This window comes from Nicotiana tabacum, chromosome 20 (genome assembly GCF_000715075.1).
Source record: "Nicotiana tabacum cultivar K326 chromosome 20, ASM71507v2, whole genome shotgun sequence".
NCBI classification, from domain to species: domain Eukaryota; kingdom Viridiplantae; phylum Streptophyta; class Magnoliopsida; order Solanales; family Solanaceae; genus Nicotiana; species Nicotiana tabacum.
Genome location: NC_134099.1, coordinates 11545180 through 11569838, shown reverse-complemented (window position 1 = coordinate 11569838; position 24659 = coordinate 11545180).

Genomic DNA, 24659 nt, shown 5'->3' with positions numbered 1-24659 from the left:
CATTTTTAGCATAAGTTTCATGGATTTCTAGGTTAATTTCACAATAGAATCACGTTTTAGGTTCAAAATTCTTACATCCAATCAATTCTCCTTGAATCCTTCTTTAATCACCTTCAAAAAGCTCTCAAAATGCTCAACTATGGAGTAAAAATGACCCAAAATCACAGATGAAATAAGTTAAAAGCTTTCTGCCCAGTTCTGATCCTCCTTCATCGCGATCGTGACTCAGCCTCGTGATCGCGAAGCACACTTTTATTTTTCCTAAAATTAACCTTACGCAACGCTATTATCTCCCCGTGAATGCGATGCTTCAGACTTTATACACCTACGCGAACACGATCCCATATATGCGAACGCGAAGAACAACTGCTCATGTACCCTTCACGCGCCAACTCCTATACGCGATCGCGAGTAACCTCTCGCGAACGTGATACACATTTCTCTATCCGTCCACAAATGCGAGCTCTCAAACGCGAACACGAAGGTCTAAATCCTGGCCTTCTAAATTCCTACTACGCGATTGCGACTCACCCCACACGATCACGAAGGGCAAAATCTTCTACAACAACTGAACAGTTTTCTGCAACATTTCAACTCCAAAAATAGCCCGATTGACCACCCGAAACTAACCCGAGGCCCCGGGACCTCAACAAAAAGCACCAACACATCCTAAAACCTAATTCAAACTTGTTCCAATCATTAGAACACCTAAAACAACACCAAATCCACCAATTCACATCGAATTCAAGCCTAAGTATTCTAAAAACTTCCGAAATACACTTTCGATCAAAAATCCAATCAAACCACCTCCGAACAACCTGAAATTTTGCACACATATCCCAAATGACATATCGAAGCTATCGCAACTCTCGGAATTCCATTCCGACCCCCAGATCGAAATCTCACCTACCAATCGAAAATCGCAAAAATACTAACTTCGCCAATTCAAGCCTAATTTTACACCATACCCAAAACTAATTCTGATCACACTCCTAAGTCATAAATCACCTCTCGAAGCTAGCCGAACCATCGGAACTCACATCCAAGCCCTCTAACACATAAGTCAACATCCAGTTGACTTTTCCAAACTAAACCTTTCTAAAGAGACTAAGTGTCTCATTTCTTACCAAATACACTCCGAACGCAACCTAACCAACTCAATCACATAAAACAAGGATAATGAAGCATAAAGAAACAGAAATGGGGAAATAGAGTGGTAACTTATGGGACGACTGGTCGGATCGTCACAAATAGTGGAAGTAACTTCTTTAGGAGTTATAGACATCCACTAATATAATTATAATATTTCTTAACACTCCCCCTTGGCTGTCTATAGATAATGTGCCTCATTAGAACTTTACTAAGAAAAAACCCTGTGGGGAAAAAAACTTAGTGAAGGAAAAAGAGTACACATCTATTGTAATACGCATTGTTTGCTGCCTCATTAAAAACCATGCTAGGAAAACCTAGTGGGATAAAACCTTAGCTAAGGGAAAAAGAGTACAACGCGTATTTGCCTCCCCCTGATGAAAATATCACTTTATTTCTCGGAGACGGCAAATTCCAAGCTTGTATAACAACTTCTCTAATATTGATATTGGAAATGCCTTGGTGAAATATTCCGCCAAATTATCACTTGAGCGAATTTCTTGAACATCTGTTTCATCATTCTGTTGAAGATCATCTCTGCAAAAAAACTTTGGCTAAATGTGCTTTATATTGTTTTCTTCAATATATCGTTGTTTTAATTGTGCTATGCAAGCAACATCGTCGTCAATATTATTGGAATTGTCTCTTCAAAGAAAAGTCACACATCCTCACATGGAAATAGATTGTTTGAACAACGAACTATGCCCTGCATTTATATAACCAACAAAACCTTGATAGTATTTGTTTGAATAAACAAATCTGTATCAACGATTCCTTTTACAATATAATACTAATCTTATTTCAATATCTCCATATAGCCTTTATACTTTCAGTTGTTGGGACTATCCGTCCAACTTTATATTTTCCAGACGAAGTCAATTTGCATTGCATAGTTTTCATTTAGCCAATCATTTTTCTGTCCAAATTCTGTGATAATTTGAGCTCAAAATCCTCGTCAATATTAATAATATTGAGCGCTACATTATATTAACAACACCGTCAACGATCATTTTATATCGGTTCTATCATCGCACAATAAAGACATAACTTATCGAGATCTCATTATTTTCAGGTACCTGAGCCTCTTCCATGATGTCTTATAAAGGGTTATGTCATGGTGCTCTTATAAAGCACGTGCCTCCTTATTATAACCATCTTTATTATTTGCTCCTGTCCTTCTTCAAGGAGTTTTATCTTTGGAACCGATTTGTCTATTATGCTTCATGCGTGCCATAAACTCTGTCCATCTTGGACGTTATTCTATTTGGAGCATTAACAGCTGGAATATGACATTTAACTTTAGGTCAGCAAATGTGCCTGGCAATATTTTGTATTATCATTTGAACTTCAAGTTCACATTTTTTTTGTACAAGGATCTAGATGTATTCATAAGAATTCATTTCACGTATCACTTTTTTCAGCTGCCCATTTTCTCCCCCTTATGCCGGGATCACCAACACATTTCCCAACCTTCTTTGGGAACCCATCTTTGTGCATTGTGGCAGCACAATTAAATCATATAGCATATCCATATTTCTAGATAGGAATATTTGGTTCCTGATCCTGAACCAATTGTGATAGGGAGAATTTATCATAACTTGTTGGCTGGATGTGTACAAGTACTGTTGTATATTAAATAATACACCTCATACCAAATTTCTATTCGAAGTTTTGTTCTCATAAGCAATGATTTAGCTATAATTGGAGGCATACAATATCTGCTAAAGTAATTTGGATTTAAACCAGCATTCTCAAGATAAATTATCATAATTTATATTCCGGAATTGTGCTCGAATAATTTGAGTAAACAACCTTGCAAAAACCAAATTGCAAGTTGATGACAAACGCGCATGTGACCATACAATAGATGCATCTAGTAAACGGTCCACATGGCAGGTGATTGGGCCCATATATATATATCACCTTCTATTCTTTCTAGAAATCAAGGGATTCAGTCCCAACCTTAAATGGTATATCATGGGAATAAGTAGCACAAGAGAATTCTTGAAGAATCTTCTATTTCTTCAATATATGCCAATGTAAATTCTCAATTAATTTTCGCATCAATAAACCTGGATGGCCAACCGGTCATGCCAACTATTGTTTATTTCAATAGACATTTAATTTACTATGGCATGTGATTCTATCATCATGCTTATACATCTGTAGTACATATAGAATAAAAGTTGGTTAACCTTTCATATTTACCCGGTATGATTATAGTGATATGAAGATAATCAATCTTCCTTTCATTTATAGTCTCAGTATGCCAATCACTTTAACTAATATATTTGAAACTCAAAAATTTCTTTTGAGACTTACTACAACATCAATGTCATGGACAATTTTATTTATCCAAGTAGCAGTAAATTAGCTTTTTCGGAGCTCTTAGTTGATTTTGTACTACAAGACTTTTTTTCTCACCATCCATATGGTAAATGTCTCCTTCACGGAGAAAATCAAATTATTATAGTTATGGTCAATCATCATAAGCAAAATCAGTTCTTGCTTTACGTTTGCCTTTAATAACATTTTATAAGGCATGACAAAATATTTTTGGCGTACCACATGTATGCGACCAATGACATATTCATTATCTTTATTTCTCTCAAACCTCCCTTATATGTGAGTTGTGGTATTTATCCAACCACGCATAAGCATATTTTTATGCATAATTTTTATCACACACACACACACACACACACACACACACACACACACACACACATATATATATATATATATATATATATATATATATATATATATATATATATATATATATATATATATATATATATATATTTCAACATTTACTTTCAGGAATGAGCCTGCATTTACAATGCTTATCAGACGTCACATTTTCAACGAATGGACTATAATCATGTGAACGTGTCTCGTATTAACAAACCACATTGATACATATTCCTTCGCCTTTGAAGGGTCATTTTGAGAACCCTTATTGTTCTCCTTTTTACAATAACCATAATGATAACCGTTATTGTTTGATCTTTGCATGCCCACGTTCATTGGTCAACCACTTGTCTTTATTTAGACTTATTATGCACCGTTAAATGAGACAAACTTTATGTTTTTTCGTGAAATAACATTAGATTTCTTTAGTCATCAATATGGTACATTGTGACTCAAACCCAATACCTTACCCATATAAAGGCATGTTAGGCCATGCTGCATTGAAACTCGAATCCAACATCTTTTCATCAACATAGTGCGTTGGGACTTGAACCCACCGTCTTACACTCAATTAATGGCATAATATGCCAAAGTAGACTCACCCCTTGAGCCTTTCACGGTATACTACTTTTAATAGTAATAAAAGTAAACTCATATATGTGTTACACAAGTCATAACAATACGTATCTATTTACTGGTAACAAAGGAATCAAAGTTCTTCAAATCACTTTGCAAAAGCTGGCGCAGCTCGTTAATTTATGTACATCTTTGGTGTCTGGTTTAGTATGTAACATTTGGTTGCATCATTATATGCTTCTGATTTTCATATAAGATCTAACCTGAACATTAGGTGAAAGAGACTAGACTAAACTTACAATAAATATTAGAAAGAAAAACATGAAGTAGTAATTAGTTTACATCTAAGTATTTTAAACTTTATAAAATAATACTTAGTATTGGAGACTTTCATGAAAAATAAAGAACCTTTGAGAAAAACTAACAAGAAAATGAATTAATTAAAAAAATAGAAAACGTATCTTAGCATTATATGCCTTTTCACGATGTACTAGTTTCCTCAATCTTGTTATTCTTTCTATTATGTTTCATATCATTATTTGAAATTGCTAAATGGAAAAGAAAAACTCATCTCTTCCAGAGGAATATCAGGCACAACAGACATATGCTTTTTCTGATGTAAAACAATTTTGTAGATATTGTAACTCAATTGGATAGAGACTCGTGCTGATAACGTGTTAAAAAACTTAGCTCAAAGTAATAAAACAAGAAAATAGACAAGAATATAGAGAGCAAGAGATGAGAGCTTCTTATTTCTTCCATGTATTTCAAGTGTATACAATGTGGTGCCAAAACCCTTTATTTATAGGATTACATAGAGGTATACAAAAGAATGTCATAAACATGATAGTAAACATTTGAGATCATGGAGGAAGATTATGGGGAGGTTATGGAGGTGTGGGAGTTACAACTATAATAGTGAGAAGTTGTGGGAATTATCTACATAATGGTGAAGAGTAGTGGGAGTAACTTCTTTAGGAGTTATAGACATCCACTAATATAATTATAATATTTCATAACATTGATCCTAATTATTTTTATATTTTTTAAATATTATAATAAAGTAAAAAGTAGAGAAAATAGGGTAAAGTTGTGGTAAAAATTAAAATACTATAAATATAAATATACTAATTGACCTTAAACTAAAGATGAACATATTTTTATGTTTTTAAATTTTATTTTGAAGTAAAAATTCACTAAAACTCCATAAAAATTAAAGTTAAGTTAAATAAATATTTTAAACACTTAAATTACACAATAATGTAACTAGTCAAAAATTACGTGCTTACAGAGCGCAATTAAGGTTACTAACAAATATCAAATGCTTGCTCTCACGACCCAAGTTCTCCCGCAGTGAACTGTCGTGACGACACGTAGTCTCTACGACTAGGTAAGCCTAACCAATTGCGGAAAAAGAAAACAAAATAAGAAACTGAAAAGTAGCGGGTAAAACATAATAAAAGAGTTTTAAAATGCCGCTCGACATATACAATACACACTCTCAAAACTGAATCAAACTCCCAAAACCCGGAATCTCATGAAATCACAAGCTATAGAAAATTACACTGTGTTCTAACTCCAGAATATCTAATCAAAAATAAATACATGAAGTCTAAAGCTAAAGAGAAGAATAGAGAGGGGCTTCTAGATCTGCGGACACGGCAGATATACCTCGAAGTCTCTGATATCGCCCACCTCACTGATAGAATGGTTGAGTAGAAGAACTGGATCTGCACACGAAAAACATGTGCAGGAAAGGGCATGAGTACACCACAACGGTACCTAGTAAGTGCCAAGCCTAACCTCGGTCGAGTAGTTGACGAAGAAGGTCAGGGCCCTACTGCTTATATATATACAAATAATAGATAAAGCAGTATGAAATGCGAAAGTATAATTAAAATACTAACAGCAGATAAAGAATAAATCACAGAAAAAATATAACTCAGTACACAGAGATAGAAACAGGGGATCTCCCAGGATATCGCCCCGTAGTCCCAAACGTAAATGTGTAGAGAATCTTCCGGAATATTTTCCCTTAGTCCGAATCATAAATATGCATGGTAATTTCCCAGAATACCAATCCATAGTCCCAAAGTAAATAACCAGTACAGGGGAATCTTCCGGAATGTCGTCCCGTAGTCCCAAATATAAATGTGCAGGGGGATCTTCCGGAATACTGATCTGTAGTCCCAAAGTAAACATGCAGGGGGATCTCCGGGGATATCGTCCCGTTGTCCCAAAGTAAACACACAACAGTCTCAAGAAAAGAATCTACAATTAAATTCAATTTTGTACCAAGAAAACAGAGACTTCTATTCTAAACATGCTGCACAGAATTCAAGTAGACAGTTTAAACAGATTGAACAGCTAAATCACTTAAGCATGCTTCCTTAAGCTAAACAGTAGGATTTAAAATACAAGTAGTGTTCAACAAAAGGAAATGCAAATATTTACTTAATGAAAACGAGGTTTTTCCAACAATTAGCACGTATACGCACTCGTCACCTCACATACACGACATTCATACAACAACAATACCAAATCCTAAGAGGAATTCCCGTACACAACGTTAGGCAAGCCACTTACCTTGAACCGGCTCAAAATCAATCCGAAATCATACTCTTGCCACTAGTATCCAATTCCGAGTGGCCAAAATCTAACCAAATAAATTTCATAATGTAAATATAACTACAAACGACAAATTTAGCTAAAAGAATCGAAGCTAAGGTAAGAAAATAGAAAAATATCTAAAAATCCTCTCCGGGACCACGTCTCGGAATCTGGTAAAATTTACGAATTATGAACACCCATTTACTCACGAGATCACTCATCCAAAAATCATTAATTCTGACAACTAAAACCCAATCAAAATCCAAAAACTCAGTTGGGGAACCTTTCCCCCAAATCCCCATCCTTCCACTCAAATTCTTAGATTAAATGTGTTAAACAATAATTGATTGATGAAATATAAATGAAATAGGGTTAGGAATCGTTACCCACTGATTTTCTCTTCAAAATCCTCTCAAAATTGCCTCCTCCCGAGCTAAAAAATCAAATTTGATATTATGAACTTCAAACCCTCAAAATTTCATATTTCTACCCAACGATTACTGCATCTGCGGTCAGGGGGACATACCTTCGGTACCGCACCTACAGAAAAGGCATCGTAGGTGCGAAATTCACTTATCTGAGCTAGGGCCGCATCTGCGGTTCCGCATTTAGGTCACCCAGCTGCACCTGCGTTTTAGAAGCCCTAACCTTTTTCCACTTCTGCGATCTTCAATCCGCTTCTGCGGCGCCGCACCTAGGGTCCCACATACGTAGGTGCGATTATAGTAGGTTTAACAATAACAGAAAATGCCTAAGTCCAATTTCAATTGCGTTAAGCATCCAAAACTCATACGAGGCCCCTGGGACCTCAACCAAACATGCCGACCAATCCTAAAATATCATACAAACTTATCCAATTCTCGGATCACATCAAACAACGATAAAACCACGATTCACCCTCCAATCCAAGCATAATGAACTTGAAATCTCAAGAATTCTACAACCGATGTTGAAACCAACCAAACCATGTCCGACTGACCTCAAATTTTACACACAGGTCACATTCAACACTACGAAGCTATTCTAACTTTCGGAATCGGGTTCCGATCCCGATATCAAAATCTCACTATCGATCGGAATCTTCAAAAATTCAACTTTCGATATTTCAAGTCTAAATAAGCTACGGACCTCCAAAACGCAATCTCAACACGCTTCTAAGCCCGAAATCACCCAACAGAGCTAATAGAATCGACGGAATTCCATTCTGAGGCCGTCTTCATACTGCTCCGGCTTCGGTCCAAATTCTAAAGCTTAAGCTCTCATTTAGGGACTAATTATCCCAAAACACCTCGAAACTCAGAACGGATCTTCCCGACAATTCACAATAGCAGAAACAAATGCAAAAAAAGCAATTAATAGGGGATCGAGGCGTAATTCTCAAAACGACCATCCGGATCGTTACACTTGCTAACGATAAGATTATGAACGACCTCAAAGTTTAACATGAATATACATGCTCGATAACCTTGTTCTTCTTGTTAATAGCCAAGAGTTGATTTTCGTTTGTGTATATAATGCAGCGTTATACATTGGGTTTCACTGTATCCTATTGGCAAATTTAAATGAACTCTTCTTTCCCAGCAAATCATAAAGAGGACATATTCAACTTTTAAGAAAGTGTGTAACAAGTTAAAAAAAATTGATTTTCCACCTAATTTACGTTACTCGCACTGGGGCTAGACTAATTTAAAACTTTTTTTTTATAGGTCTTGATTTGAGTAGTCTTTCCTTGAATTATGCAGCCGTTATAAACATTTAAGCCGCTCTTTTGCATCCATTCTATTCAAGAGTAATTACTGAGTCAATGTTAATTTAGGGAGTCTTTATTTATATTAGGTTTATCCAACTCGAAGTTTACTTTCCGACTTCTTCTGCTTTCCTTGTGGCTGACTATTGTGATGACCCAAAAGGTCATCACCTTGATTTGAGTGTGCTATCTGGGCACGTAGCCGGAAAACTTAAACATGAAATTTTATAAAAAATGATGAAATTTAATTATAAAATGAGAAAATTTGACTTCGGGCAACATTTTGGGTAAACAGACCCGGACCCGTGGAAAATATGGGACTTGGGCGTATGCCCGGAATCGAATTCCGAGATCCCAAGCCAGAGAAATGAATTTTTAAGTAAAATTATCTTCTGAAAATGTTTAAGGAAATTTGAAATGAAATCTGATTAGAAAGCGATGGTATCGGGCCCGTATTTTGGCTCCGGCGCCCGGTACAGGTCTTATATATGGTTTAAGTCCTATATGTAAAGTTTGGCTAAGATCGGATGTCGTTTGACGTGATTCGGACTTGAATTCAAAAATTTGAAACTTGATGAAGTTTGAGAAAAACTCTTGATTTTGAGGTTTGATCCATTGTTTTTGAGGTCATTTTGGCGGCTTGATCGCACAGATAAGTTCGTATGATGTTGTTGAGTTAGTACGTGTGTTTGGTTAGGAGCTCCGAGGGCTCGGGAGTGTTTCAGATGTGTTTCAGGAAGTTTTGAACTTGGGAGAAATTGCAGAAAATCTGCAACAGATGCTCAGGCCTGTTGCTCTTCACGATCGCGTAAGGTAAATGGGGACAGGAGTATTTTTGTTCAATGTGAACGCGAGGGAAGGATAGCGAACGTGGAGCATGGGGGGTTGCTCTACGCGAACTCGACCGACGTCCCGCGAATGCATAGTGTAAATGGGGGCTGGTATGGAATTGAACATTTTCCTCTACGCGAATGCGTTCATAGGCCCTCGAACGCGAAGGTCCGGGGGGCCAACAGTTTGCGAACGCATACGAGGAATCGCGATCGCATAAGCCTGTGTAAGGCTGATCTTCGCAAACGCGGCAGTCCCATCACGAACGCGATGAAGGTCTGTCCAGCGATTTTAAAACAATAGCTAAAACGAGAATTGTTCAAATTTTCATAACTTCTTCATTTCCACTCCAAATTGGGCGATTTTTGTAAGTGGATTTCACCACAATGTCATTACCACCCATTGGATTTCTAGGCCTAAATCATGTGAATAAGGGTAGAAAATTAGGAATTTGGGTAGGGTTAGTGATTTTTAATTAATTGTGATTTAGACCTCGTTTTGGGATCGAATTCTGAAAATAATTATATATTCGGGCTCGTCGATGAATGGGTGAACGGATTTTGGTTCGAACCTTGTATTTTGACAAAGCAGGCCCGTGGTCGATTTTTGGGATTTTGGGAAAAATGATTGGAAAATTCTAATTGAACATTGGAATTGGATTGTTTAGCAATTGTTGATGTTATTAAGTTAATTATGTATAGATTCGATTAGGTTGGAGCCAAATTTGAAAGAAAAAGCGGCGTTTGAGGATTGAGTTGGCCGTAGAAGTTTGAGGTAAGTGTTCGGTCTAACCTTAGCTTGAAGGATTAGGAGTTGATTTATATTTGCTACTTGCTTCTTGTAGAGTACGATGTATAGGCATAGTGACGAGTATCTATACGTTGGTGTCGAGCATGATCGTGAGTCTTAAATTGAAAGTTGTTACGCTCATGAATGACACTTCAGATTCTTTAACTAATGATCTTCTATATTGAGCAAGGATTTATTTTATCCTCGTAGATTTTATTTATGATTAAGTATTGTCATTAATTGATCCGAGTACAAGCTGAGTTAGGATTGGTTATAGTTTCACCCTTGCTGAGAAGACTATTTCAATATTGTTGTTCCCTTGCCGGGAAGTTATTATATTTTTTTTGTTCCGTTGCCGGAATTTCTTGTGATTTTGTGATGACTTGTAAATGGGAGCGAGTGGTACGCCTACCACAATAGATAATGAAATGGGAGCGGGTGGTACGTCTACCACAAGAGATAATGAAATGGGAGCGGGTGGTACGCCTACCACAAGAGATAATGAAATGGGAGCGGCTGGTACGCCTACCACAAAATATGATGAAATGGGAGCGGGGTGGTATAGCTACCACGAGATATGATGAAATGGGAGCGGGTGGTACGCCTACCACAAGATATAATGAAATGGGAGCGGGTGGTACGCCTACCACAAGATTGATAAAATGGGAGCGGGTGGTTCGCCTACCACTGGAGTTAATGAAATGGGAGCGGGTGGTACGCCTACCACAAGATATGAGAAATGGGATCGGGTTTGCACGCCTTCAACAAGATGAAACTGAAAGTGAAAGTTGCCTTATTTCTTTTTATCTGTGTTAGAAGTTAAATTGTAGTTTCCTTATTATTCTTTGATATTCTGTTTTATTTGCTACCCCCGAAGCATGTTCCCCTTCCCCAGCTTTGATTGCTTATTACCTGTTTACTTTTTCTGCCATATATTATATAACTGCACAGGTTTATATGGAGTCTGGTCCTAGCCTCATCACTACCTCGCCGGGGATAGGCCAGACACTTACCAGTACATGGGGTCGGTTCTTGTAATGCTACACTCTGCACTTATGTGCGGATACTGGAGACGCGTTTGGGTAGCAGCATTAGTTCGGGAGCCAGCCTTCAGTCCACCGAGGTACCGAGATAGCCTTTGCAGACGTCCACATGCCCGTCGTCTCTTCTATCCTTTTTTGTATTCTGTTATATCATGTATTCGAGATAGACAGTATTATCTTTCTTTCAAAACTGATATATGTAGTATTCTTAGTAGTCCGTGGATGTTGTGACACCAAGTTCTGGGTAGAGACATGTATTGGTTTTCTAGATACCTTGGTTTCATATTTATTTAAGACTTCCGCTAAATTTTATTTTCCTCTGTCATTTACATGCTTATTATTGTTAATTTAATCGGTTAAAAATGCATTAAAACGAAAGAGTAAATGGTTTCAGGGTTCATGGCTTGCCTAGCTTCTATGAGTAGGCACCATCACGACTCCCGAGGGTGGGAATTTCCGGTCGTGAAAGTTGGTATCAAAGCACTAGGTTAGATAGGTCTCACATCTCACGGACAAGCTCAGTAGAGTCTGAGGGATCCGTACGGAGACATCTATATTTATCCCAAAGGCTACAGATTTAGGAATATTTCACATTTGTTCTTTCTTGTCGTGCGGATTTATTCTCTCAATGCTAAATTGAAACCTCTACTCTTGTCCTTTCGCGAATGGGGAGGTCATGTACCCCTTTTTCAGCCTAGCAGCAGCATAGATAGGTGATACATGAGCTACGCCTTCGGAGGCTTTGTGGAGGTTGGATAAGTTTAAATAAACTCTTTACTACTTTCAATAGTGCTTCTTCTGAGGATCCCTGGGATTTCCTATATAGCTGCTACAAGGTTCTCAGGAACATGAGCATTGTTGAGACAAATGAGGTCGATTTTGCTGTATTTCGCTTGTCTGGATCCGCAATGACTTGGTGGAGGCATTATTGCTTAGCTAGGCCAGCCGGATCGCCATTTTTGACTTGGGAGCAGTGTACAATGTTGTTTCTAGAGAAGTTTCTCCCCGTGATTCAGAGAGAGGCCTATCGGAGGCAGTTTGAGCGCCTCCAGCAGGGTTCCATGGCGGTCACCCAGTATGAGACCAGGTTCATTGACTTAGCTCGCCATGCTCTTGTCATAGGGTCACCCAGTATGAGACCAGGTTCATCGACTTAGCTCGCCATGCTCTTGTCATACTTCCTACTGAGAGAGAGGGTGAGGAGGTTTATCGACAATTTTATTCAGCCAAATCATCATCAGATGGCCAAGGAGGCCGGGAGTGAGATCACTTTTCAGGAGGCGCCAATGTGGCCCGTAGAGTTGAGATGGTTCTGTCACTGGGAGGTGGTCATGTGTCGGATAAGAGGCCCCGTCATTCAGGAAGATTCAGTGGTACCTCGTATGGAGTTAGAGATCCATATGGTAGAGGCCATCCTCCTAGGCCCTTTCAGCTAGCTCTTTAGGTTTCTCACGGTGCTTCAGGTAGCCGTGGTCCTCTGATGCAGTATCCCGATCAGCGATCCTTCAGTTCACCACCATCACCTACCAGTGCACCCCCGCTTCAGAGTTTTCAGGGTCGTCAGCCAAGGGCTTGTTCTACTTGTGGCTACACGAGGCACATTGCTAGGATTTGCCCTCGAGCTTCGAGCAGTTCTCTGCATCAGGGTTCCCATGCTATGGTTTAGGCACCAGATGTTCCACAGCCCACCCAACCAGCTATAAGTGGGGTTAGAGGTGCTAGAGGTGGAGGTAGAGGTCCTAGAGGTAGAGCTCAAGCCATAGAGGTGGAGACCAGCCAGCAGCAGGCCATCCCAAAGAGGTAGTTCTGGGTGGAAGGGCCCAACCCCGATGTTATTCCCTTCCAGCCAGGCCCAAGGCTGAGGCTTCAGATGCAGTTCTTACAGGTACGGTTGTGGTTTGTGATAGAGATGGTTCAATGTTATTTGATCCAGGGTCTACATACTCGTATGTGTCATCTTATTTTGCACTGTATCTAATCATGACTAGTGATTCATTGAGTATTCCTATCTCTGTGTCTACACCAGTGGGTGATTCTATCATGGTTGATCGAGTCCATCGTTCTTGTACTGTGGTGATTGGGGGTCTTGAGACTCGTGTAGATTTGTTGCTCTTAGACATGGTTGATTTCGATGTTATATTGGGGATGGATTGGCTATCACCGTACCACGCTGTCGTGGATTGCCATGCCAAGACTGTGACTTTATCTTTACCGGGTATGCTTTGTTTAGAGTGGAGAGGGACTCTTGGTCATCCTACACGTAGTGTTATCTCTTATGTGAAGGCTCGGCGTAAGGTCGAAAAGGGGTGCTTGGCCTATTTGGCTTATGTTCATGATTCCAGTACTGAGGTTCCCTCTATTGATTATGTGCCCATGGTTGGTGAGCTTCCTGAAGGTTTCCCTTCAGACCTGCCGGGTATGCCACACGACAGGGACATTGACTTTTGCATTAATTTGGCTCTGAGCACTCAGCCCATTTTTATCCCGTCGTATCGCATGGCCCCGCTAGATTTGAAATAGTTGAAGGAGCAGTTGCAAGACTTACTTGATAAGGGTTTCATTAGACCCAACTTTTCGCCTTGGGGTGCGCCAGTGTTGTTTGTTAAGAAAAAGGATGGTTCGATTAGAACGTGCATTGATTACCGGCAGTTGAACAAGGTCACAATCAAGAATAAGTATCTAGTTCCCGAGGATTGATGATTTGTTCGATCAGCTTCAGGGTGCCAAGGTATTTTCAAAGATTGACTTGAGATCTGGCTACCATCAATTGAGGATTAGGGCATCCGATGTCCCTAAGACAACTTTCCGCACTGGGTACATGCATTATAAGTTCTTGGTTATGTCATTTGGGTTGACCAATGCCCCAACAGCTTTTATGGATTTGATGAACCGAGTGTTCAGACTTTATTTGGACTCGTTCGTGATAGTCTTCATTGATGATATTTTGATATATTCCCGCAGTCAGGAGGACCACGAGCATCATCTCAGAGTGGTTCTTCAAACTCTGAAGGATAGTCAGCTATATGTTAAGTTTTCGAAGTGCGAGTTCTGGTTGAGTTCAGTTGCATTCATGGGTCATGTTGTATCAGCAGAGGGTATTCAGGTTGATCCGATGAAGATTGAAGCAGTCAAGAACTGGCCTAGACCAACATCAGCTACAAAGATTCGGAGTTTCTTGGGATTGGCAGGCTACTATCGTCGGTTCGTGGAGGGGTTCTCATCTATTGCATCCCCAATGACCAGGTTGATCCAGATGGGTGCCTAGTTCAGATGGTCGGACGAGTGTGAGGCGAGCTTTCAGAAGCTCAAGACAGCTCTGACTATGACACCGGTGTTAGTTTTTCCCACAGGTTCAGGGCCTTACATAGTTTATTATGATGCTTCCCGTATTGGGCTTGGCGCAGTGTTGATGTAGGATGGCAAGGTCATTGCCTATGCTTCGAGGCAGTTGAAGATTCATGAGAAGAACTATCCGATCCATGATTTAGAGTTGGCAGCCATTGTTCACGCATTGAAGATTTGGAGGCACTATCTGTATGGCGTGGCGTGTAAGGTGTTCACTAATCATAAGAGTCTTCAGTACTTGTTCAAGCAAAAGGAGTTGAATTTGAGGCAGAGAAGGTGGTTGGAGTTGTTGAAGGATTATGACATCACTATCTTATATTACCCGAGGAAGGCCAATGTGGTGGCCGATGCTTTGAGTAGAAAGTCAGCCAGTATGGACAGTCATGCTTATATTCCGGTCGGTGAGAGGCCACTTGGTTTGGATATTCAGGCTTTGGCCAATCGGTTTTTGAGGTTGGATATTTCTAAGCCTAGTCGAGTATTAGCTTGCGCGATCACTTGTTCTTATTATTGGAGCATATCCGTGATCGGCAGTTTGATGATCCCCATTTGTATGTATCGAGAGACATGGTGCAGCGTGGAGGTGCCATGCAGGTTACCTTAGGTGATGATGGAGTTTTGACATTGCAGGGTCGAGTTTGTGTGCCTAATTTGGATGGGCTTCGAGAGTTGATTTTAGAGGAGGCCCATAGCTCCAAGTACTCTATTCATCCAGGCGTCGCGAAGATGTATCAGGATTTGCGGCAACATTATTGGTGGCGTAGAATGAAGAAGGATATTGTTGCATATGTGGCTCGGTGTTTGAATTGTCAGCAGGTTAAGTATCAGCATCAGAGGCCTGGTGAATTGTTTCAGAGGATTGAGCTTCCCGAGTGGAAGTGGGAGCGGATCACTATGGACTTTGTTGTTGGAATCCCGTAGACACGGAGGAAGTTCGACGCAGTTCGGGTCATTGTTGATAGGCTGACCAAGTCAGCGCATTTCATTCATGTGGTAGTCTCCTATTCATTCGAGAGGTTAGCTGAGATCTATATCCGGGAGATTGTTCGTCTTCATGGTGTGCTTGTATCTATCATTTCGGACCGAGGTACGCAGTTTATCTCACATTTCTGGAGAGTAGTTTAGCGAGAGTTGGGCACCCAGGTTGAGTTGAGTCCATCATTTCATCCTCAGACGGATGGGCAGTCCGAGCGGACTACTTAGAATTTGGAGGATATGCTCCGAGATTGTGTTATTATCATGTTTTGGGTTTCAGCACGGTTCAGTTAGATGGTGATTTGACTTATGATGTGCAGCCAACAGCTATTTTGGAGCGTCAGGTTTGAAAGTTAAGATCAAAGGATATAACTTCAGTGAAAGTGCAGTGGAGAGGTCGGCCCGTGGAGGAGGCTACTTGGGAGACTGAGCGGGAGATGCAGAGCAGATATCCTCACCTGTTTGAGGCTTCATATATGTTTCTTGACTCGTTCGAGGACGAACGTTTGTTTAAGAGGGGGAGAATGTAATGACCTGACCGGTCATTTCATGATTTACCGCTCCATTTCCTCAATTTCCGCTTCTTATTACTTTGTTTACCGGTTCTATGTGTGATCGAATTGGTTGGCTCGGGCTAGGAGAGGTTTTTGTAAGGTTTGAGACACTTAGTCTCTTTTGAGGAAGCTTAAGTTGGAAAAGTCAATCGGATGTTGGCTTATGGGTTAATGGGCTCGGATGTGAGTTCCGATGATTTGGATAGCTTTGGGAGGTGATTTGGGACTTAGGAGCGTGATCGGAATGTGTTTTGGAGGTCCAGAGTAGATTTAGACTTGAATTGGCAAAATTGAAATTTTGGCGTTTTCTGGTTGGTAGGTGAGATTTTGATATAGAGGTCGGAATGAAATTTCGGGAGTTGCAGTAGTTCTGTTGTGTCATTTGGGATATGTGTGCCCAATGTATGGGCTTCGGGAGTTGATTCTGAAGAGGCCCATAGCTCGCGGTATTCCATTCATTCGGGTGCCGTGAAGATGTATCAGGATCTGAGACAGCATTATTGGTGAAGGAGAATGAAGAAGGATATTGTGGGATTGAGGTTCGTGGGATCAGTTTTTGCCCTTAGCGGAGTTTGCCTACGGCAACAGCTACCAGTCGAGTATCCAGATGGCTCCTTATGAGGCTTTATATGGTAGGCAGTGTCGATCTCCGGTTGGATGGTTTGAGCCGGGAGAGGCTCGGTTGTTGGGTGCGGATCTTGTTTTGGAGGCCTTGGACAAGGTCGGGATCACTCAGGATAGGCTTCATACAGCTCAGTCCAGGCAAAAATATTATGCAGACCGCAAGGTTCAAGATGTGGCTTTTATGGTTGCTGAGCAGGTATTGCTCTGTGTGTTGCCTATGAAGGGCGTGATGAGATTTAGGAAGAAGGGCAAGCTCAGCCCTAGGTTCATTGGTCCATTTGAGATTCTTGATCGAGTGAGAGAGGTGGCTTATAGACTTGCATTGCCGCCGAGCTTATCAGCCGTGCATCCAGTGTTTCATGTGTCCATGCTTCGGAAATATTACGGCGATCCATCCCACGTGTTAGATTTCAGCACTCTCCAGTTGGACAAGGACTTGTCTTATGAGGAAGAGCCGGTAGCTATTCTAGACCGGCATGTTCGTCAGATGAGATCCAAGAGTTTCCGTTCTGTTCGTGTTCAGTGGAGATGTCAGCCTCATGAGGCATCAATCTGGGAGTCCGAGTCCGATATGCGGAGATGTTATCCTCATCTTTTCCCCGACTTAGGTACTTCCTTCTTCTGTCCGTTCGAGGACGAATGGTAATTTTAGAGGTGGAGAATGTGATGACCCAAAAGGTCATCACTTATTTTTAAATTGAATTCTATGCTTCCGAGGCCTTGAAAATCTCATTTAGAGTCACCTCGACTTGTGTGCATAGTCCGAGCGCGTAGCCGGAAAGCTTAAGCATGAAATTTTGTGAAAAATGATGAAATTTGATTATAAAATGAGTAAATTTGACTTCGGTCAGTATTTTGGATAAACGGATCCGGACCCGTAATTCGACGGTCCCGGAGGATCCGTAGGAAAATATGGGACTTGGGCGTATGTCCGAAATCGAATTTCGAGGTCCCAAGCTCGAGAAATGAATTTTTAAGTAAAATTATTTCTGAAAATATTTAAGAAAACTTGAAATAAAATTTGATTAGAAAGTGATGGTATCGGGCCGGTATTTTGGTTCCGGCGCCCGATACAGGTCTTATATATGGTTTACGTCCTTTCTGTAAAATTTAATTAAAATCGGACGTCGTTTGACGTGATTCGGACTTGAATTCAAAATTTTGAAACTTGATGAAGTTTGAGAAAAACTCTTGATTTTGAGGTTTGATCCATTGTTTTTGAGGTTATTTTGGCGACTTAATTGCACAGATAAGTTCGTATGATGTTGTTGAGTTAGTACGTGTGTTTGGTTAGGAGCCCCGAGGGCTCAGGAGTGTTTCGAGAAGTTTTGAACTTACGAGATTTTGCAAAAAATCTGCAATAGGTGCTTAGGCCTGTTGCTCTTCGCAATCGCGTAGTCACTCTCGCGATCGCGTAAGATAAATAGGGACAGGGTTATTTTTGTTCAATACGAACGCGAGGGAAGGATCGTGAACGCGGAGCACTGGGGGTTGCTCTACGCAAACACGACCCGCGTTTCGCGAACGCATAGTGTAAATGGGGGCTGGTATGGAATTACACATTTTCCTCTACGCGAATGCGGTTATAGGCCCACGAACGGGAAGGTCAGTGGGGCCAACCCTTTGTGAATATGTACGAGGAATTGCGATCGCATAAGCCTATGTAAGGCTACTCTTCGTGAACGCAGCAGACCCATCGCGAACGCGATGAAGGTCTGTCCAGCGATTATAAAACAGTAGCTAAAACGAGAATTGTTCAAATTTTCATAACTTAATCCTCTCAACTCCAAATTGGGCGATTTTTGAAAGATGATTTCACCACAAACTTATAGGTATGTAATCATAGACTCGTTTTCTTCAATTTCCATTAACACTCACTAGATTTTTAGGCCTAAATCATGTGAATAAGGGTAGAAAATTAGGGATTTGGGTAGAGTTAGGGCTTTTTAACTAATTGTAATTTAGACCTCATTTTGGGGTCAAATTCTGGAAATAATTATATATTCGGGCTCGTGGATGAATGGGTGATCGGATTTTGGTTCGAACCTCGTGTTTTGACCAAGCGGGCCTGGGGTCGATTTTTGCGATTTTGGGAAGAATGATTGGAAAGTTCTAATTGAACATTGGAATTGGATTGTTTAGCAATTATTGATGTTATTAAGTCAATTATGTATAGATTCGATTGGGTTGGAGCCGAATTTGAAAGGAAAAGAGGCATTTTAGGACTGAGTTTGCCGTGGAAGTTTGAGGTAAGTGTTCGGTTTAACCTTAGCTTGAGGGATTAGGAGTTGAGTCATATTTGCTACTTGTTTCTTGTTGATTACAACGTATAGGCATGGTGATGAGTATATATACGTTGGTGTCGAGCATGACCGTGAATCTTAAATTAAAAGTTGATGCGTTTTTTAATGACACTTCGGATGCTTTAACTAATGATCTTCTATATTGAGCAAAGATTTATTTTATCCTCGTAGATCTTATTTATGATTGAGTATTGTCATTAATTGAGCTGAGTACAAGCTGAGTTAGGATTGGTTATAGCTGATTCTCCCTTGCCGGGATGACTGTTTCAATATTGTTTTTCCCTATCTGGGAAGTTATTATATTGCTTTTGTTTCCTTGCCGGGAAGTTATTATATTGCTTTTGTTCCCTTGCCGGGATTTCTTGTGGTTTTGTGATGAAATGTAAATGGGAGTGGGTGGTACACCTACCACAAGAGATAATGAAATGGGAGCAGGTGTTATGCCTACCATAAGAGATAATAAAATGGGAGCGGGTGGTACGCCTACCACAAGAGATAATAAATTGGGAGCGGGTGGTACGCCTACCACAAGATATGATGAAATGGTAGCGGGTGGTACGCCTACCACAAGATATGATGAAATGGGACCGGGTGGTATGCCTACCACAAGATTGATGAAATGGGAGCGGGTGGTACGTCTGCCACAAGATATAATGAAATGGGAGTGGATGGTATGCCTACCACAAGATATGAGAAATAGGATGGGTTGCACGCCTGCAACAAGATGAAACTGAAAGTGAAAGTTGCCTTTATTTCTCTTTATCCGTGTTAGAAGTTAAATTGTAGTGTCCTTATTATTCTTTGATATTCTATTTTATCTGCTACCCCTGAAGCATGTTTCCCTTTCCCAGCTTTAATTGTTTATTTCCTTCAATCTTCCCGCTATATATATATATATATATATGCACAGTTTTATCTGGAGTCTTGTCCTAGCCTTGTCAGTACCTCGCCGGGGTTAGGCCAGACACTTACCAGCACATGGGGTCGGTTCTGCTGATGCTACAATCTTCACTTATGTTCAGATACCGGAGCCGCGTTTGGGCAGCAACATTAGTTCGAGAGCTAGCCTTCAGTCCACCGAGACACCGAGGTAGCCTTGCAGACGTCCGCAGGCCCGACGTCTCTTCTATCTTATTTTGTATTCTGTTATCTCATGTATTCGAGATAGACAGTATTATCTTTCTTTCAAAACTGATGTATGTAGTGTTCTTAGTAGTCCGTGGATGTTGTGACACCAGGTTCTAGGTAGAGACATGTACTGGTTTTCTAGATATCTTGGTGTCATATTTATTTAACACTTCCACTAAATTTTATTCTCCGCTGTCATTTACATGCTTATTATTGTTAATTTAATCGGTTAAAAATAAATGAAAATGAAAGAGTAAATGGTTTCGAGGTTCATGGCTTGCCTAGCTTCTACGAGTAGGCGCCATCACAACTTCCGAGGGTGTAAATTCCCGGTCGTGACAATTATGCGCTCTTGCAGAGTGTCAACTATTGAATAGGCCATGTGTTAAGTCAAATTTTTACTACTACAATAATGTCACCACCCATTTCCATAATAGGTTGTGAGGGCGCCCGACACCGGCAAGCCGATGCGGAATATTTCTAACATCTTGTATTTATTTTATTCGGTTTCAAGAGAAATAACAATTTCAAATTAGAATTCAATACTAAAAGAGATAGATTCTGTAAATAACATAATATTACAAATCCAAAATAAGTCTACCAATGTGTGTGTGCCAGAACCTGGTATCACAAGCTACGGGCGACTAGTAGAATATACACAAAAGAATAATACATTATCCTACTGTCTGAATCAGGATAGACAGAAAACAAAAGTACAAAGAAAGACTTCTTCGGCCGCGGATCGGCGTGAAGGAGAAGCAGTTCATTGTAGAAGTCCTAAGTGTGCTCACTGATGCACACCAAAATTATATCCAGATCCACCTGCCTCAGATCTTGTACATTTAAGTACAGAAGCGTAGCATGAGTACATAAACAACATGTACCCAGTAAATATCCCATCTAATCTTGAAGAAGTAGAGACGAGAGGTCGACTCGATACTTACTAAGGTCAAGTAAAATGAGAAGAATTTATAATAAGAAAGAATAACTCAAGTCATAAGAATAACAAGTATGAAACAGAAATTCTTCCTTTAACCCTCCATAGAGAGTGTGTGTTCATATATAATTAAACAATTATGAAGTCAAATCCACAAGTAGAAAGCTAAATAACTCATGCACAGATAATCACCAAGGAAAGTACGTTCCGATCCAACATAAAAATAAATGTGCACTGCCGAGGGTCGAACTCCGGTTGGGTGGTTTGAGCCAGGAGAGGCTCGGTTATTGGGTACAGATCTGGTTTAGGAGGCCTTGGATAAGGTGAAGATCATTCAGGATAGGCTTCTGACAGGTCAGAACAGGCAGAAGAGTTATGCAGACCGCAAGGTTCGAGATGTGGCTTTCATGGTGGGTAAGCGGGTATTGCTCCGAGTGTCGCCTATGAAGGGCGTGATGAGATTCGGAAAAAAAGGCAAGCTTAGACCTAGGTTTATTGGTCCATTTGAGATTCTTGATCGTATGGGAGAGGTGGCTTATAGACTTGCCTTGTCGCCTAGCTTGTCAGCCGTGCATCTAGTTTTTCATGTGTCCATGCTTCGGAGGTATTACGGTGATCCAGCCCAGTGTTAGGTTTCAGCATTGTCTAGTTGGACAAGGATCTGTCTTATGAGGAGGAGCCGGCAGCTATTCTAGACCGGCAGGTTCGTCAGTTGAGATCCAAGAGTTTCCCTTCTGTACGTGTTCAGTGGAGAGGTCAGCCTCCTGAGGCATCGACATGGGAGTCTGAGTCTGATATGCGGAGCCGTTATCCTCATCTTTTTCCCGACTCAGGTACTTCTTTCTTTTGTCCGTTCGAGGACAAAAGATTATTTTAGAGGTGGAGAATGTGACGACCCAAAGGGGTCATCACCTGTTTTCTCATTCATTCCGTGCTTTCGACGCCTTGAAAACCTCACTTTTAGTTACCTCGAGTTGTGTGCGCAGTACGAGCGCGTAGTCGGAAAGCTTATATGTGAAATTCTGTGAAAAATGCTAAAACTTGGTATTAAAATGAGTAAAGTTGACTTTGGTTAATATTTTGGGTAAACGGACCCGGACCCGTGATTTGACAGTCCCGGAGGGTCCGTAGAAAAATATGGGACTCGGGCGTATACCCAGAATCGAAATCTGAGGTCCCGAGCCCGAGAAATAAATTTTTAAAAGAAATTATTTTTCTGAAATTATTAAGGAAATTCGAAATGAAACTGGATTAGAACGTATTGGTATCGGACACGTATTTTTGTTTCACCACCCGATACAGGTCTTATATGTGTTTTAAGATGTTTCTGTGAAATTTGGTTGGAATCAGACGTCGTTTGATGTGTTTCAGACTCAAAGTTTTATTTTTGAAAGTTTATGAAATTTGGAAGAAATCATGGATTTTAAGGCTTAATTTAGTGTTTTGATGTTATTTTGGCGATTTGATCGCACGGTTAAGTTCGTAGGATGTTGTTGAGTTAGTGTGTGTGTTTGGTTAGGAGCCTTGAGGGCTCGAGAGTGTTTTGGGAGGTGTTTCGGAGTGGTTTTGGCCTTAGAAAAGTTGCAGAAGTTTCAGTTTTGATGTCCTGGTATTCAATTGTATGCGATCGCATAGGTAGCATCGCGATAGCATAGAGTATCTTTCAAGTGCCCCGCATTTGTTCTATGTGATCGCATAGATGCATCCGCGATTGCATAACTTAGCCCAGTTCCTTCAGTGCGAATGCAATCCTTGTTCCGCGATCGCATTTCATTAAGTCCAAACCTGGAGTGCACAACCATTTCTTCAAGGCGTTCGCGATCTCCTTCATGCAATCGCAATGACCAACTTCCTTTCCACTGTGCGATCGCATAGCTCCCTCCACGATCGCATAGAGCAAATAGTGCCCAGTTATATTTTTAAAAACAGAAAACAATAGCTACCGATTTCATTCAAAAACTCACGAACTCTCTTCTTCCCCAAGCACTTAGGAGTCCATTGAAGCCCTCATTCTTCAAGACCACTTGGGTTAGTAAATTCTCACTTAATATCTTCATTTTTCATCATCATTTATCAAATTCCTAAGCTCAAATCATGAAATTTAGGGTAGAAATTGGGGGAATTGGGTAGAGTTAGGGCTTTTCAATTTCTCTTGATTTAGACCTCGTTTTGGGGTCGAATTTGAAAATAAATTATATATTTGGGCTCGTGGGGGAATGGGTGATATGAATTTGGTCTGAACCTTGTGTTTTGACCAAGCGGGCCCGGGGTCGATTTTTGGAATTTTGGGAAGAAAGCTTGGAATCTATATTTAGGTGTTGGGTTTTATTTGTTTAGCATATATTGATAATATAAAGTCATTATTGTATAGATTTGATTGAGTTGGAGCCGAGTTCGAGAGGAAAAACGGTAATTGAGGTTTGAATTGGCCATGGAAGTTTGAGGTAAGTGTTTGGTCTAACCTTAGCTTGAGGGAATAGGAGTTAAGTCTTGTTTGCTACTTGCTAACTGTCGAGTACGACGTATAGGCATGGTGACGAGTATCTATACATTGGTGTCTAGCATGACCATAAGTCCTTATATCGCGAATGTTCGAATTTGGTTGAAATTTCTATGCTTAATTGAGGATTCCTATATAATGTAAAGAACATATGAAAGACAATATGATTATCTGATTCTCTGGAGCATTGACTCGAATGATAAGGTGAATTATAAAGTAAGAAACGAAAGAAAGATATGGTTTAATGGTTACTCCCTTGTCGGGACGTTTTGCTGGTTGTTGAATTTCTCCCTTGCCGGGATATTGAGTTTATTAATATTGTTCCCTTGTTGGGATTTAACTGCTTTATTGTATTCCCTTGCCGGAAGTTTCTTCCATTGTTTGTTTACTTTTTTGCCCCGTATTTGTGACTGTTGTTTGGATGAGGGAGAATAATATTGGTGGATCGGGTTGCACGCCGCAACAGTGATAAATGATATGGATCGGGTTACACGCTGCAATAATGATGAATAATATGGATCGGGTTGCACGCCGCAATAATGATAAATAATATCTATATGGATCGGGTTGCACGCTGCAACAATGATATTTACGGGTCGGGTTGCGCGCCACAATAATGATATTTGAGGGTCGGGTTGCACGCCGCAACAATGCTAAATTATATTTGAGGGTCGGGTTGCACGCCGCAAAAATGAGATTTGAGGATCGGGTTGCACGCCGCAACAGTTGTTGATTCAAGTGTGTTTTATTTGGAATATTCCTTACTTGATTCGCTGTAAATTCTTTGGCTGCTTCTATCTTTATATTTGGTTTCTTAATTATAAATGTTGCCTCCCCATAACATGTTTCCCCCT